The sequence below is a fragment of the Phasianus colchicus genome, chromosome 8 (genome assembly GCF_987193195.1).
Source record: "Phasianus colchicus chromosome 8, bPhaCol1.hap1.1, whole genome shotgun sequence".
Taxonomy (NCBI): Eukaryota; Metazoa; Chordata; class Aves; order Galliformes; family Phasianidae; genus Phasianus; species Phasianus colchicus.
In genome coordinates this window covers 7276380-7292688 of record NC_143443.1, presented here as the reverse complement: position 1 = coordinate 7292688, position 16309 = coordinate 7276380, and the positions used below count along the sequence as shown (strand labels likewise).

The 16309-nt window shown below is 39.7% G+C and overlaps 1 protein-coding gene across 2 annotated transcripts in view; it reads left to right on the top strand.

Moving 5' to 3' along the window:
* LOC149917001 (uncharacterized) overlaps positions 1–16309 on the top strand; it is a 515322-nt gene that overhangs the window by 441553 nt on the left and 57460 nt on the right. The window lies entirely within an intron of this gene.

Sequence of the window (16309 nt, the reverse complement as noted above, 5' to 3'; positions counted from 1 at the left end):
CCTGGTGAATACACAGTGTGGGAAATGTTTCTTAACTCATTTTATTCTAAATCCAGCAGACACCACTTCTGCAGTACTATACCCGTAATACAGATTGGGAGCCACTGAGAAGAAATAGGCATCAGGAAATTACACCAAGTGGAATGAGTTTAATTTGAAAATGATTTCAGATTGGATTTCTTATCCCATCTAAGAGCATCAACTTCAGTCAATTTTCTGGAAGACAGTCACATAGCCACATCATTGGTCCTCCTGATAACAACTTCCTGAGACTGCTGCAACATTTAGCTGCAACATTTACCATCACCCAGGTCAATAACGAGGCAGAAAAGGGTAAGCCTTTTAGTTCTGAACCTGTTCAAGTCACAGTCATCCAATCATATGCTAGCCAAGGGAAGGGGGGAAAACATGAAGTGAAAGAAGAAGAAGGAGAAAAGGTGTTAACATTCAAATCTTCACTGCCATATTACTTCCTCTGACAGATTGCCCTGTCATAGGCAAAAAGTCAAAATCACCATTTTAATAAGAGCATTTTGAAGAATTTGTTCCCCTTCCCTGCAGGTGAAAGAGGATTGAGACCCCCATTTCTCATAGTACCACAGCATTCCAAAATGAAGTTCAAGCATAGTTTTATTTTACTGAAAAACAGTTTCATAGTTATAGCAATCCTGTTGTGCCCTGTTCTCTTTCAATCTTCTCACTCTGGTCTTTTGCAAGTATTGTTTATATGAAAATATTCTGCAAATATTTGAAAGTTTTTTGTTTTTTTTTTTTTTCACTTGGCAAAACTGTGGTAGCAAAGCCACTTCAAATTTTTTTTCTTTCAGTTTTCTTCTGGAAGAGACAGAGTTAAATACAGAAATCATAGAATGGCTTGGATTGGAAGGGACCTCAAGGATCATCAAGCTCTAACCCCCCTGCCACAGGCCATGTGCTATATTATTTCCCATTCTTTACCAACAGCCTCTAAAAGATGGCTTTTAAAGTGAGAGGTAAAAGGCAAAAGCTGTATCCTAATGTATACTGGGCTAGCCAGTTTTCTTGGGTAGACAATAGCAGGAGGCCACAATACCATGCTAATGCAGTGCTTAACCTTGCTGACAGACTCAGTGGCATGCTTATGCATGCTGCGTTGTTTCTCATTCCTCTGTCTGATAAAGACATTGAAAATTAAAATACTGTTGTTGTACAGAAGAGCCAACCCGATTTGCTTGCCAAGCTCTGGTTTGTTTGTAGTCGATCTCACTTGGGTTTTCCTTTTGTTCAGCTAGACACAAATAGTCTTGATTTTTATTTTCTACCTTTTGTTTTTAGGCGCTTCTTGGAAATAATTAGAATATAATGCTTAAGAGAAGGGTGTGTAAGCTAGGAAATGCCAGATATATCAATGGGAAACTTCAGAATAAATTAGTTAATCTTTGACATTCATACTACTCACAGTGAGGACGGTAACAGCTGTGTGAGGGTTAATATTTACCAAGCTTTTCAGAATGTTTAATTACAGACCATGCTGAAGCTGAGGAATAAATTTGTATTCTTATTAATTTAAATAACAGATGAGCTAACCACTGTGACAGCAGTATGTTTAATAAAAGTGGTTTTAAATGATAGCTCCTGGAATGAGAGGTGCTAGTCTTAAATCGTTGTTATCATCACTACAGACCTTGTCCTGGGGGTGCTGTGCTTCTGGAAGGGCACACGGAGGCTAAATATTCTAGTAGTGCAGTCTGCATTAGGCTCAATTGAGAAGAGCTCAGGTGCTGTCTCTTCATGTGCTCTTCTCCAATACATCTGTTGAGCATCGTGACACAGGTAAGGGCAGCTGCCCGTTGTGTAGGGGCTTGTTGTGAAGTGAGCTTGGAGCAAGTAGCTGTGCATTCAGGGATCTCAAGCACCCAGTTAAGTAGCTCTTTAAGAAAAAAGGAAGTAGATCCTCTCAGTGCCATAGTCAGGAATTTTCTATTACCTGTCTTTGGGTTCATTGCAGTTTATGTCCATAGCAACTTGGAAGAGAAGAGATGAAAGCAGAACAACGTTAACTTAAGCGAACAGCAAAAATCAATCCAGATCATTTCAAATAGGGAAAATGTAGAGGAAAAATTTGAGTTAGTGTTTTGGAAGTGTGAGAAGAGCTGGATGGTAGTAAAGATGTTCTCTGGAAAGTAAGGCATCCCAAACTCATCAGTCTTCTTTTTTGATCGAAGGGGCAGAGGCTCAGCAGCAGCTGCCCTGTATCTGGAGAAGCTCTGCCAGTTTGGCCCTGGCAGAACAGGCTGTCAGATCAGTGCTAAAGGATTAAAAACTTAAAAGCAATATGAACACTTACAGGCTTTCTCTAGGGCTCACTGTTTCAAGGGAAAGACAGGTTTAAGTTGATTTCTGGATGGTGATGATGTCACATTTCATGTCAGACATGACTTTAGCATCTGAACTTTCTGTATACCATATTTTCACTTTCTGTTAAGTGAAAGAGATTAAAAAGGAAAAAAAAAAAGAAAATAGGGAGTAGGCAAAGAAGAGATAAAGTATGGGTACAATGCCATAATGGGATTTATTACCTGAGTCTGCTGATGCACACAACAGTTGGTGGTTTTTTCTTTCTCCCTAAACCCCTGAGTGAAGAATTGCAGTTAAAGGCACCGCAGGCGATCTTCCTAATCTCTACCGGAGTGAGGCATCAAATTTGAGGTGTAGGGATCTCAGAGGGCACAGTGCCCTTGCTGATGGAGTCATAGAATCCCTGAATGGCTTAGGTTGAATGGAACTTACAGCTCATCCAGCTCCATCCCCGCTGCCATGGGCAGCGCTGCCCCTCATCAGATCAGGGTGCCACCCAGCCTGGCTGTGATCACCTCCAGGGATGGGGGCACCCACACCCTCTCTGGGCAGCCTGTGCCAGCATCTCACCACCCTCTGAATAAAGAATTTCTTCCTAACATCTAACCTAAATTTCCCTTCTTTTAGTTTAAAGACATTCCCCCTTGTCCTATCAGAACAGTGAGGGCTGGCCATTACACGTGGCCAAGTGGGCTGACAGTTCCTCCCTGCAGGGCTATCTGCTGTGCTTCCCACACAACTGACTGCACTTCTGGCCAGGAGCCCCAGGCAGCAGAGGGCTGGGCTAAGCAGCCCATGGATGTGGACCTAGAGCAGTGCCACAGCAAAGCAGAGGTGACACTGGGATCCCAAGTGTTCCCTGTGTTGCACATAACTGCAGCAGAGTGCTTCCAAAGGAAGGGAGGAGGAGTACAGGACTTAGTCACTCCAGCTGTTGCAGCAAGGGTGGAAACAAGCAAAAACCGACATCTTGCTGTTAAGCCACTGCTACATGCCAGTACCAGCAAGTACACTGCATACAAGGCTACAACAAACCTGTGTAAAATTACTGAAATCCGTGTGATGATCTCTGTGGTGAGTCAGCAAATTCAGATGAAATTTCTGCTATGCAAATCACTGCAGAAACTGTTGGCAGTTGGGGCGGAAGGGGTTTATTGCTGTTGCTTTTTGTAGAAGTCTCCTTGTCTGCCCCACATTAGCAGAGAAAAGTGAAAAACCAATTCTCAGCCAAGGATTTATTTTGTACGTACACATTCATGCATTGCAATCTTCTAAACATTTCGGCTTTTTGCTCCCCTTTCTAAATCTTCCGGGTTACAATATGGTTATGATATGACAGGCAAGATGTGATTATTACATTTTGCCTGTATTGCCTTCTCTCTAAAAACCCGTGAAACGAGACATTACATAGGTAAACGATCTGCGTGCTGATATTTTCATTCAATAAATGGAAAAAGGAAAAAATGAAAACAGAGGAAATTGTGATTCATGAAATCTCTTTGTTCTGTTGATCTTGCACACTGACTAGTAAGCACTTCTCTCATTTTGAGAAAAATCACTTCTCAGTCTGTGTGTCTTCAAATACGTAGCACTTTTACTGCAGGAGTGAGACATCATGTAGGAGCCAGCTCCCAGATGTAGCTCTGTGTTCTGCTGTTAGTGCCTGTGCAATTCCCAAGAATTGTACTATATCCTTCCACAATATGGTGGGAAATTTTTCCATCTCTGCTTCTACCTAGTCATTGGTACTGTAGCAGAGGGAGGGAGCAGATTCTGTGCTGGAGGAAGTGCTGGATTATCCAAAGTAGAACTGGGGAATTACAGTAGCCAGAGACCCGAACCCAAGTTTTGCTCTGTGGAAATGGTTTCCAGGGTCAATTTTCAGCCAGGAATATTCAGGAATTACCGTTAAGATAGGAAATACTGCAGTAAATACATTTTTTTCCTCCTACAACTACACTGAAATCCATATTTTGCCTTGCTATCGAAACCTGATCAGAATCCATACTTTCCCTGCAAACTTTTTTCCAGTAATTCTTCCCTTACGTAACCACACATCTTTCTTTTTAACCTATACTTGTTCCCCTGCTGATTGTATCTCACTGAATTATGCCTCAGTTCTGTGTTTGTGGTATTATCAGCTCTTTTTAATGAGGATGGCTGAGGCTAGAAATCTGCTGACTCAAGCTGCAGTGAAACATGAGGGCATGATGGCAGGCCTTTATTCTATGGCCAGTTCACGTTCATTTGCCAGAGCAAGATTTCACCCAGGTCAGTGTGTGGCAGTCAGGCACTCAGGGGTTCACAATTTCTTCACAGAAGACCTCCCTTTAAATATCATCCAAACACAAAGCACATAAAGCTAAGTTATGAGAGCCCTTGGGGAATCTTATTATCCTCTGAGCTTGAAAACTATCATTTCTATTCCATTGTTAAGAGGAAGAGGAAACTTTATTTCCTAGCAGCTGCTGGGAATGTAGAGAGATGCTGTGGCTTTTGGTCTAAGGTTATGCTTACATCAATCATAGTTTCTCTGACAGGGTGAGGCCAATCCTGCTCGCGGCCTGTTCTGGAAAAGGCTCTGTTCTTTTTGTCTTTGACCGACCTTTTGCAGTTTGGAGCAATCTGCTTATTGCTCATGATCCTGAACAAAATCAGCCTTTGCAATACAATAAGCATTGATCAATGAGTGATGGAAAGTCACCTGTATCTTTTCTTGCACTACAAGATGGAATCTGCCTTTTATTCATTTAATGTCTTCCCAACTAGCTCCAATCTGCCTATCTCTAAACATTGCTTATTCATGTATTTCATAAAAATATATTTATTAAATGCGAGGGGAAAAAAAGTCATACCCTACAAGCATTTCCATAATCAGATACGATGCCGATAGGTACCTGGAGTGCCTGACTGTTTACATATGTTTAAGGGTACTCAGTTACATCACACACTGTAAAATTAACTAGTATAACAAAAAAAAAAAAAAGTATTATCAGAGCAGTGAAATATTTTCCTGGTTAAAGAAATATAGCAATGCATAAACGGTTCTGAACATTTTGAAGTGGCAGACTTAGCAGCTGCAATATTTCTTGTTTTGTATGATGATAAACAGAGCTGCATTATCAACACTCCTCCTTCTGATGGAAAAGGATTTGTTTCTACTGAGGCTGCTGCCTCCATCACCTTGGTCTGAAAAAAAAAAAAGGGAAAAAAATGTTCTCGAGTAGTCCTGAATGCTTTCAAGATTAAAGTCAGCAAGATGAATGAGCTCAGAAAAACCACCATAATATGTGAACTTGAATAACTTGAGGTGACCAAAAAAAAGAGTAAAATGGAGATTAGAGATGTGGTTGGTTGTTGTTTGCTTGTTAGTTTTATGTCATTTGCATCACATGGCTTCTTTCCTAATGAGAGATTCATAGAAGAGGAAGAATTGGTCTTTCTGTAACACATTTGTTCAGATGTATGTCGCTCCAAGTATTCAAGAGCCACCAACGAATTCTGAAGATCTACTCTACTGCCTCACATTTGGTTTTCTTTTAGGCTTTATAGATCTCTTGCAAGCATTGCTCCTGGGAGTAAGTCAAACAGTTTAAAGAAACCAAAGAAACATGACTGAAGCAAATATTACTAAGAGGAGAGATGAGAGATGCAGAACGCCCCTGCGATTTAGAGCCCAGAGCGCAGGGCTGAGGTCACTTTGTCATTTTGTTAGCTGGAACTATCTGTAAGGACCATTGGAGGAAAGGGAAAAAAACAAGAAAGAGAACCAGAAATCCCCAAATGGTGTTCAGGAAATTGTAGTAACGTGTAAAACCAGAAATGTTTGTAGAAATAACTGGCCGTATGATTAAAGTTCAGCATGAGCCTGAGCAAAGTCTCAAGAAAGGGAAAGGAAGAAAATTTGAGATGTGAGGACACCAGTGGGTGTTCTTGTGGAAATGGAAAGCACACAATGGAAAAGCCGTGGACTAGGAGGAAATGTTAGCTACATTTTGAGATAGCTGATAACAGTTCAGAAGAATTTTAGAAGACTGACCTTCAGAAACTTGGTGCAGGACACTGAAATTGGTCTCCTTAGGACAAATCACTGGTCCAATTATTCTAGGATATTTTACGTGGATTTAGCAGTAAAATGACAAGATATAAATCTCTTGAAGACAGCCATTAGAGATAATTGAGAAATAGATGATACAAGGAATGATGAACTCACTAGCTGATACTGAATTCACATTCGTCCGTCTCATCAAGATCTATAATTATACAAAATTACAAATTAAGTGTACTTTCATTAGGCTCACGTGAAAGGAAATGGCTTTTCTAATGATACGGGTAAATCTGCACTGGGGGCCCCTCAGTACCTCAGCCAAATCTTTTCTGGCAGCTTAAAAGGGGCCCCTCTACCTTTTTAAAGTGAACTGGAAGAGCTGAACCCCACTTTCAAGTTTGAAAGTACATTAAGCAGAACTAATTACGCTGAACCCTCACCTCAGCCTATCTCATGTTTTCTTTCTGCCTCCAGGACTCCTGGGGCTCATTTGTGAAGTAAATCAAGGCTGTTATTGTGGCATAGGGCACTTGTTTCACCTCTTGAGCTCAGTCTTGGTTAAAAAAAGTGGAATGTGTACTTGTGCACTTCAACAAACTGCGCTCATGGAGAATTATCTGCTGGGGCTGGGAGCAGCATCTTACAGCTGCATGCAGTGAGGGGAGCTGAGAAGGAAATGAATGAGTAACATTAGTGGAGAGATTATTAAAGCAGTATTCAGAAAGCAAGGAATTTAAGGGGTTGTAGTTTAGTTACAGGCTTCACTGCAGTCAGGGTTTCATCCAAGAAATCTCACTCAATTAAAATAAAATGAGCCATTATGTCAGCGAGGTTACTGTAGGTTTAAAAGAATGACACATTTTATCAGATGGTATATGTGTCTTATACCTAAGGAAAAGTGTACTTCCTTAGATATCTTAAGTACAGGCTGCGATAATGAGAAAAAAAAAAGGAAAAAGAAAGAGGATATTTATGAAGCTGTTATGTCAGTATGCTCTGATTATATCTTTCACATAGCTTTAAAATACTTTCTTATGGAATTTACTCTGAAATAAAACAAATATCATAGCTGCAGAATCCTTTAATACACAGAGATATCATAGGCAAGCAAGGGTCGGGTCTCACAACAGTTGGTGAAATCAAATATGTATCGGACATCAGACTAATGCCATTAAAATAGAGTTTTATAAAAGATGACTTAAAAATAATCCCTTTTTGGATTGATTTGCTGTAAAGAATCCCAATTGCCACACCTTCCTCAGGTTGCATCATGCTGCTCTTTCTCTTCTTGTAATCCTACCTCTCTCCTGTGTACTGCAGTTAAACAAAATGGAGGATTACTGAAAGCGAAGAGCTAAAACCAAAAAGGGCAATTTGCAAATATGAACCAAATCAGGGGAGGTGTTGGATATGAACTTGCTTCAGCTGAAGAAATACTCACTTTTTCTGCTTTCTAAATGAAAAGTAGCATTGTGAAGAAAAGCAAACGTCAAGGTATGAAAGGACAAAGGAAAGAGAGGAGTGTGTCCTCTTAGTCCTCAAGCAGAACATAAAAAATACTGTCAATATTTAAACCCCCTTTTTCTTGCTGCTAGGAACAGAGTGCTGTCAGCAGTCAGTCTGGAAACACGGCATTTCATTTTCAGAAAAAATCAAGGACTTTTCCCTTCCAAAATAGCAAAATTGGTCTGTGCAAATATGCTTTGCTCTCAGCAGCATGCAGATGAGCAGCAGGCAGCTTCTTGTTTCTGTATACCATATCTGAGGAGCCCATCATTTATTAATAACTCTGTTGACAGAGTCACCTGGAGCCCCTTCATTTTCCCTGCTTGTTTTAAATCTAGATTTATCCAGTGGTCTCTCCAAATTTGGATTCTGTATTCTTCCTAAGAGTTCATATTTAGGGCTTATATTTTTGCAGCTTTTCCCTAGCAGAATTAGTTTTCTTTTTCCTCTCTTTCGCCTCCTCTGGAAAGACAGTTATCTTTTTCTCTTTGAGGAAAAGAAGGAGCTACACGGGGTAGAGAAAGGTGCCCTGACCTTCTCCTGCAGGGGCCTTCCATCTGCCTCTGCTCCAAGACCAGAAGAGCTGGGCAGCAGAAAGGAGAGAGAAAGCCCCATCCTACTGCTGCTTCAGGAAAATAAGGAAGAGAGAAATTGTGGAAAGTATCCTTAAGAACTTTTCAGAATTTTGGTTCTCCTTCGTCATGAATGTTTAAAGCCAAAACATTCTTTAAAAAATCGATGTAAACTTATAAGGCAGGGGAGGCTGATAACTGCTACTTTTAATTAGTTAGAAAACGTAACTATAGGCTTCAGCTGACATGTGTTTTACTTCCCAACATGTTATGCAGGAGGTATCTTTCATGAACTTTCTTTTCCTCAGTCTGCCAGTGAGTTCGCCCCACATAGATGTCAAGGCCAGAACACCTTATGAATGATTAGCCAACTTTTTTTTTTTTTTTTGTACCAAACTTCAAACGTCTAATGAGTGATTTTAGTCAGCTCTTTATCATTTAAGGATAGCATTAATTTTATGACTGAAAATGTCTTAAGTGTTGGCAAACTGTCCAGATTAAGTGCTTCTTTTATACTTGCATTATACATGGGATCGATGGTGTGACTTGGGTCACACCTTGGGTCACCACTTGGGTGACTGATTCTTTGTTCCACAGTCTATTTTTTAATGTCTTATTCACTGTCAGAATTTGTATAAAAAGAAGTAGTAACTCAGAAAGGAAAAATGCTGTAGACAAACAAGTCTAAGAAAGGATTATTACCTTTCCACATACTTTCAGAAAACTACATACGCTCTCCATGAGTTGTGTAGTGGTCCGTGGGAATTCAGACACAACTGTTCTTTCCCAGTAGCATTTTTTTCTACATAAGTTCATGTTTGTTGCAGCCCAGCAGTGTAACAGGTTGATGGAAGCAGGTGGGATGAGAACCGAAGATTCATGAGACACATGGGCATTCTGTGTAGCATTTCTGACCAGGGTCAGGACAGGATGGATGTCAGCTCTTCACCTCACCTGTCTTGCTAGGTCATTAGCTGTCAAATCTATCATAGTCTATGAAATCATTTCAGTAAAACAGCTCCAACCTCTACTTGGAACATACGAAAAATTCCAACTGAATCTCATCTGAGGTTTGGCTGTGGCTCGTACTTCAGCTGATTAAGAAAAAGAATGGACCAAGAAAAAATGCTACTTGTACATTTCTTAATTTTATCTCTAATTTTTTCCTTGTTTTTTCCTTCATCCAATCTCCCCCAACTTCAGGGACGTTCCAAGACAATTGAAAAAAAAAAAAACAAAACACAAAAAAACTGCTCAGGGTTGAATAGGAAACGTGTTCTTCAGTTGAATCAACTAAGCTAGCACTGTAGGATTCCTTGCTTTTCCAGAGGTTTCCACTTCAGTCACAGTCTGCCTAATATTCCAGGTTTACTTCTCCCTATACTGTGTCAGAAGTCATTCTTTTTTATTCTACTCTTTTTCTTACTTACTTAAATCATAGTGTCTTAAGGGAGAAAATTCTTTGTATTTCCATACAGTGTAAATTTCAGCTTGGTTTGTGGGCGTTGGATTTAGTGTATTTAGATTTAAACTGATTGCTGAGAAGTACATGTGCAAATGTTTGTTTTAAATGAGCTTTTTTGCTTTCAAATCAAACCCAAACTTCCTAAAGGACTGAATTTTAGATTTCTAAATACGCTACAATGAACAACACTAAAAACCAAATGAAGAACAAAAGTCCCAGAGATGTCAGGGCAGCTACAAACTGATTTCCAGGTCTTTCAGCTCCGGTTGAGGTTTATATGGTATTGGAGAGAGACAAGAAAACACATTGATCCATTTGTACATGCATCTGATAAGACTGCCAAGTGCAGTTAAGTCCTTCACTCTGTCTTTTAAAGTCTTAATCTCATTCATAAGAGTTCTCATCTGGTTATTCACCTCTATAGGTTTTAATCAAACAGAGCACCAGACAAAGTACCTTTGCGTTTCTTCATTCAACCAATACCACATTTAATTGTTTCTTCTAGAGCTGACACCTTCCACAGAAGGGGTTTTGCTCCCTTAGTTCTCAGTGCTGGCAGGAGCTGGCACTTCCTCTGTGGTTGTTCTCCAAATACTTCATAGAATTCTGGAGTTGTATAATCCCATTTCTGAAAGATCACCTGGGCATTGTGCTTAGCTGTGTTGTCTTAAACAATTAATTTATTCTCTTTGTCCCCATCACCCTCACTTGGCCTTTTCCAGCTCTGCATTGAAATAAATCAATATCCTGTTTTGTGTGAAATATCACAAAATGCAAACAAACTGATTCAGGAAAGTGATTCAGAAAAAGGACTGGGGTTTAATCATGAGATAAATCTTTCTGTTTTAAAAATGCTTTAAAAAAAGAAGGGAAACATGATTATTTCCTTGAGTGTGAGTCAACTTGGACTCTACTGCTCTGTGCGAGTGAGAACGTTGTCTGATTTCCTGATGGAAAAATGGGATCCATTAGCTGCTTTGTCCAGCCTGAAATATGAGAATGAAGAACTCTTCACTATATTCATCCTCTGTATTTGTCACTGAAACAAAGCACAAACCTGGCACAAAACTGTTTTTGATAATGCTTTCTATTTTTGCTTTCCTCTGGTTTTGGACTTTCACAGTAAATTGGCATAGTTATACAGAAGACTATAACCCTGCATTATTTTAATTTCTGATTAAAATCAGAGGCAGTGGGCTTTACTGTATTAGCAGCTTTCATCTAAGCCTCTCTAGACGATTGCCATATCTACCAGCCCCACCTGCTAGTTGCCAAAGACATGTAAGCATTCCCTAGTTGTGCATGCCTAGGTAGCTGCCTTGGATCCACAATATCACAATAACAGCACTGTGCCTACAAGGAGTTGCCTACAATTCTAACATGCACTTGGTGATACCATACAGCTTAGTGACCAATGCCTATGTGTTCCCATGGTTTTATTTATGAAAAAAAACCCCTAAACCTGATGATCTAAATGAAGATATGAGATACTACTGGTATCATTTCAGGTGAAGCCAAGCACTTACTTGCTGTGGTTATGGTAACTATTTGTCTCTAACAAAAGGCAGAAGTATTTAAATTTACTTAATATTTATGAAGAAATCTGAAGTAAGTTTTATTTACCATCCCAGTGTTTTATTGAACAAAGATAGATTTGGAAGAATGTTCAGATTGTGGATTTCTGAGATTCATTTAGCAAATTCCTAGAGAAAATGTCAAGATACAAAAACTGAAGGACTCTGTCAGCTGGAAAGCTAAAGAAGTTCTAGCCTGTGGTTAAAAAGAAAGCCAAGAAATCAATCACAATTGCTAAAAGTTGCTGCAAGAAAGCACTACATATGACAAAGGAAAGAAAGGAAAGAACATACTCAGAATACATCACTGAAAAAAAAAAAAAAAAAAAAAAAGAAGAACATCTTAGGAAGGATGTGATGTTCTCTAGTTCTTTTTCTGTTGCAGAATGGGAACAAAGCAATGACAAACGGGAAGCATTTAGGTCACCTCAAACACGCACAAGAAAATTTAACAAGAGAGAATTTTAAGAAGTAAATAAGATGCATTTCACAATTAGAGCTAAACGAATGACAAAATGAAGTGACATATCAGGATAATAAAGTGCCTTCTGAGATAGCATGACCCTTAGGTATAAAATTGGAAGGCTCTAGATATGTCACTGCTTTCAGTCCAGCCAGTAATGATGAAGAGAATCACCCCCGTGAGAAAAGAAGGAAAAAAATAAATGGGAAAGAGAAGCAAAAAATTAAATTTCATCTTTCCTGTGAAGGGCTTTTCATATTTAGATATATGTCTCAGCCTCTCCCAAGCAATCACAGCCAAAGTGCCTCCTGTGTAGGTCTGGCCACTTTCCTGCCCACACTTCCTCAGCTGGATTTCTGCAGAGAAGTGACTGCCAGCAGCTTCTCTCCCACCCCATTTTCAGTGAATTTGATCTGTGTTGGCAGACCACCAGTTGTGGGTTTTTAGGAGCATGTCCTTCTTTCACAGCTGACATTCCTTGTCCCAGACAAATGCCGATGTATTGGTTCCTTCTCTTGATACATCTTCTCTTGTGTCAACTGACTTCCTTCTGCTGCAGCATAGTTTCTTCCAGTTCCCTCTGTTCAAGTGCTTGCTATTGTCCCCATGCCTTTTTGAGACTTTCTGAGTACTCGGGATTACAGAGGCTGTTTGGAACAACAAGCATTTTTGTCAAGTGTGTCAAGGCTGAGCATTGTAGGTTCATTTCCCAGCCATACCCAATGACTTGGTTTATGTATTCCAAGGAGGTTTATGTATTCCAAGAGGGATGTAACACAGCTAAGGTGATTAGACAAGGTGATGACACAAAAGTCATTTGAGAGGATTAAAAATGCCATACAAACTGTAACGAAATGAGTTTTAACTAAACTGTCCCCTTCAGTGAACCAAGTCTCATCACGGTGACTGACTCCACGAAGATGTCAGCATCATGCAGTATGAGGCACATAACTGTGCCGTCATGACCATTGGCTTTGTATGCTTATTTGTTTCAATGAAGGGCTCTTCTATGAAGGAATCAAATACTGACTATCAAATTCAACTTTCCTTTTCTTCCCTGCAAGTAACCATGTGGCAGGAGAGCTAGAAAACCTTGATAAATAATTGCTAGATTACTGCAGGATTTAGGCAGAGAAATTCATCTGGCAGTCTCTTAAGTGATGAGCATCAACATGCTCTATTTGGTTCAGTGAGATTATGCACGTGAAATATCATAGAAAATAAGTGTGTAGGTAGGTAAATATGGATTCACCATCATTGCAAAAATAAAATCTACTTAGAGAGCTGGAGGAGTTGCCTCATTTAAGCTTCCGCATTTTAATCTTACTGTGTTTAGCTAGATTATTTACTTGGAGGAAAACACTGAAAAGGGCAGTCTCACAACAAACACAGTCACTGAAACAGCAACTTTAAGGACTGGATCTTTCTTTTTAGATTGCATGTCTTTCTTTCAGTTTCAGGCAAACATTACTATACTACAGAACTTCACGTTCTACATTAAAGTTGACCTTAGTAACTGTAAAATTTTGACATTTACAATAAAGATGCAACGGAAAAAAAAGTCAATTTAATGTTTATGATAGAGAAAATATCATCAAATGCATATTCTTACCTTAATGCATTACAGATATGGAGGTATTCAAAGAAAGCAACAAATTTCAATCAACCCATCTTAGTACACTGTATTCTTTGCCTGAAGACAGCAATAAGGCAAGCACATCAGAGAAGCTGTGTTTTTTTTTAATATTGGTTGTGTATCTGAATAAGAGCAAAGAGCAGCCCAACTCTGTAAAGTTCAGATGACTCTTTTTAAGTTTCCTAACTTTTTAAGTATTTGTACACAGTAACTTGGCCCAGTAGGATCTCAAGGCAGTAATGAATGCTTTGATTCAAACTGAATTGAAATGAATGGTAAATTCAATGAAATCAAGTTAACCTCAGGGGAATTTTAATCAGATCCAAAATTCTGGCAGGTAATGGCTGCTGGACAGACTGCAAGACTACACCGACCTTAGGCTGACTTAAGGCATCGGAGTCAAAACACACAGACTAAAATGCTCTTAGAGGACTGTTGTTTCCATTTAACTACGACTAGCTGGAAAACAAGGGGAAGGTTTTCTCCAACTTCAGGCTTCCATTCTCCCAAATCACTGTGACTTGAATCAAAGGGCATCTCACAGCTGCCCTGTTGGCCATTCGTATAGGCACAGTCCAGGTATCATAGAATCATAGAATGGCCTGGGTTGAAAAGGACCATAACGATCATCTAGTTTCAATCCCCTTTCAATGGGCAGGGTCGCCAACTGCTAGACCAGGCAAGTATCTATGTCCCCATTCTACCCCTGACAGTGTCATTATTCACTACTTTGAATAAATAATAGCAATGGAACATTTTGGCACAAATTAGAGTTTTGAGTATCTCTGTGGAGCAGCTACAAAAGGAAAAAAAGTTAAAGCAACTGAGTAGGAAATGACAGAGAATTTGCCTAGAAACTGCACTAGGAGGTTTCGCATTATTGAATAGAACTCCAATTACCAGAATAACAGTACCCAGAATGGACCAGCCCTAAAAGTCCTTATATGTCACACCTCAAAGCAATGCAAATGACAGTGCTCACACTGGCTGACATCTTTGCAATGTTCCAGTCCCCGTTTTTATCTCATTTATCCCGGTGGAACAGCATGGGGCTGAGTTGTAGAAATCCTTATTTTCACCAGCATTAGTAAGATCAAGATCTTGTTATGCAAATAAGGGAAATCTGACATTTGGAGTTTTCCAAAGAGCAGTCAGTCAGCCACAGCCTTGTGACAGCTTTTATATATGTGCAGTTAATGAATGGTGGAAAATGATTACAGTGAGGGCGTAGAAATAAGCATGGGTGCTATAGCAATAAATAAGAGCTCATATAAATCAATGGCATTTTATTGACTTCAGTTCTGCCAGCCTGATTTAAATCAAGTACAGATTTGGCCCCAGGGCTGCGCACTGAAATCTCTGGGCCTGAATCCTGCTGTCTTGACTCTGATAAATTTTCCCTAAATTTCAGGGAGTTTCGGGGTTGAATGAGGATTTTAAGATTCTGCCATCACATAACACAGGAGATGGCTCTCTCATCAGCAGTTCACTTAGTTTTGAAATGTATCTAAATGTTTTATGGAAATTATCTGCTCAAAAATGTCAGTCACATCCCTCAGTTAAAAAAAGTCAGAATCATGTTCAAACAAACCAACAGAAAACCCAAAACGGCAACAAAAAACATTCTTTTTTTTTTTTTCTTTCAGTGATGTCTACAATGTAGGAGATGTGGTTAAATAAAAACAAGTAAATATAAATGAATTCATACACACACAGCCCTGTAGGTGGAGAAGGTAAATAGCATGAGCTTTCTTCATTTATCTTTCTTGCTTCTTTTATAGTGATGTCTTGAGGAGATACTCTGCAACCTTACAGATGCGTAAGGCTCTGAACAGAATCACATTTAAATAATTATTAATGATGGGAAAAGGAAGAAAAAGTATACCAAAAAAGGCATGCATTTCTAAGAGACCCACTCATCTCAGGGTTTTGTACTTTCCAGAGAAAAGTGATTGCATTGCTCTAGAAATCACAAACCACAGTGTGGGTATGATTTTTATCACAGTAAAATCTCAGGACTACAAGTGATGTATTTTTATAATCCTCCATTCCATTTTCAAGAGACCTCCCATGCCTGGTAAGAGGAGAATGGCAGTTAGACTCCAAAGGATCACGAAGCATAGTAATGTCCATCACCTGCTATGGGTGCTCATTAACCTTCCCATTGCACCATTCTGCAGCATTACAGCAGCTGTGAGGGATGGGAAGGCAGGGAGCAGAGAAAGCAACCTGTGAGCCAGACCCTGGGATCTGCGCCTTGCATCAGTCAGGTGCACCAATCAAACCTGATGAGGGAGCACACCTGGCAGGGTGGGGGGTATATAACAGCAATTCAGGGGCTGGTCTTTCAGTTTTCTGTTTGAGCACTCATCTCAACTGTCTGCTCTAAGGAAGCTTCTTATTCCTAGGTTGAAGCAGAAAAGGTATTTTCCCTTTTGGTTTACAACTTATGTGGATGTAAGTCAGCCTTTGATGGTGTGGAGCTGGGTGGTCTTAGTCAAGTTGTTTTGTACAGGGGGGTGACTTAGGAAGGAGTTTGTGTTAAGAGAGTATGACACTTCTGGGTTTTCTTGCTTCTATGGTTTTGGTGGGGTTTTTGGAGAGGAAGAAAGATGGCAATCACTATTATCATTTTAATCCACAAATACATATTTCACTTTCAAGCAGGGGCAGGCAATTGTGGCCAGAAGTAACCTGGTATGAGTTCC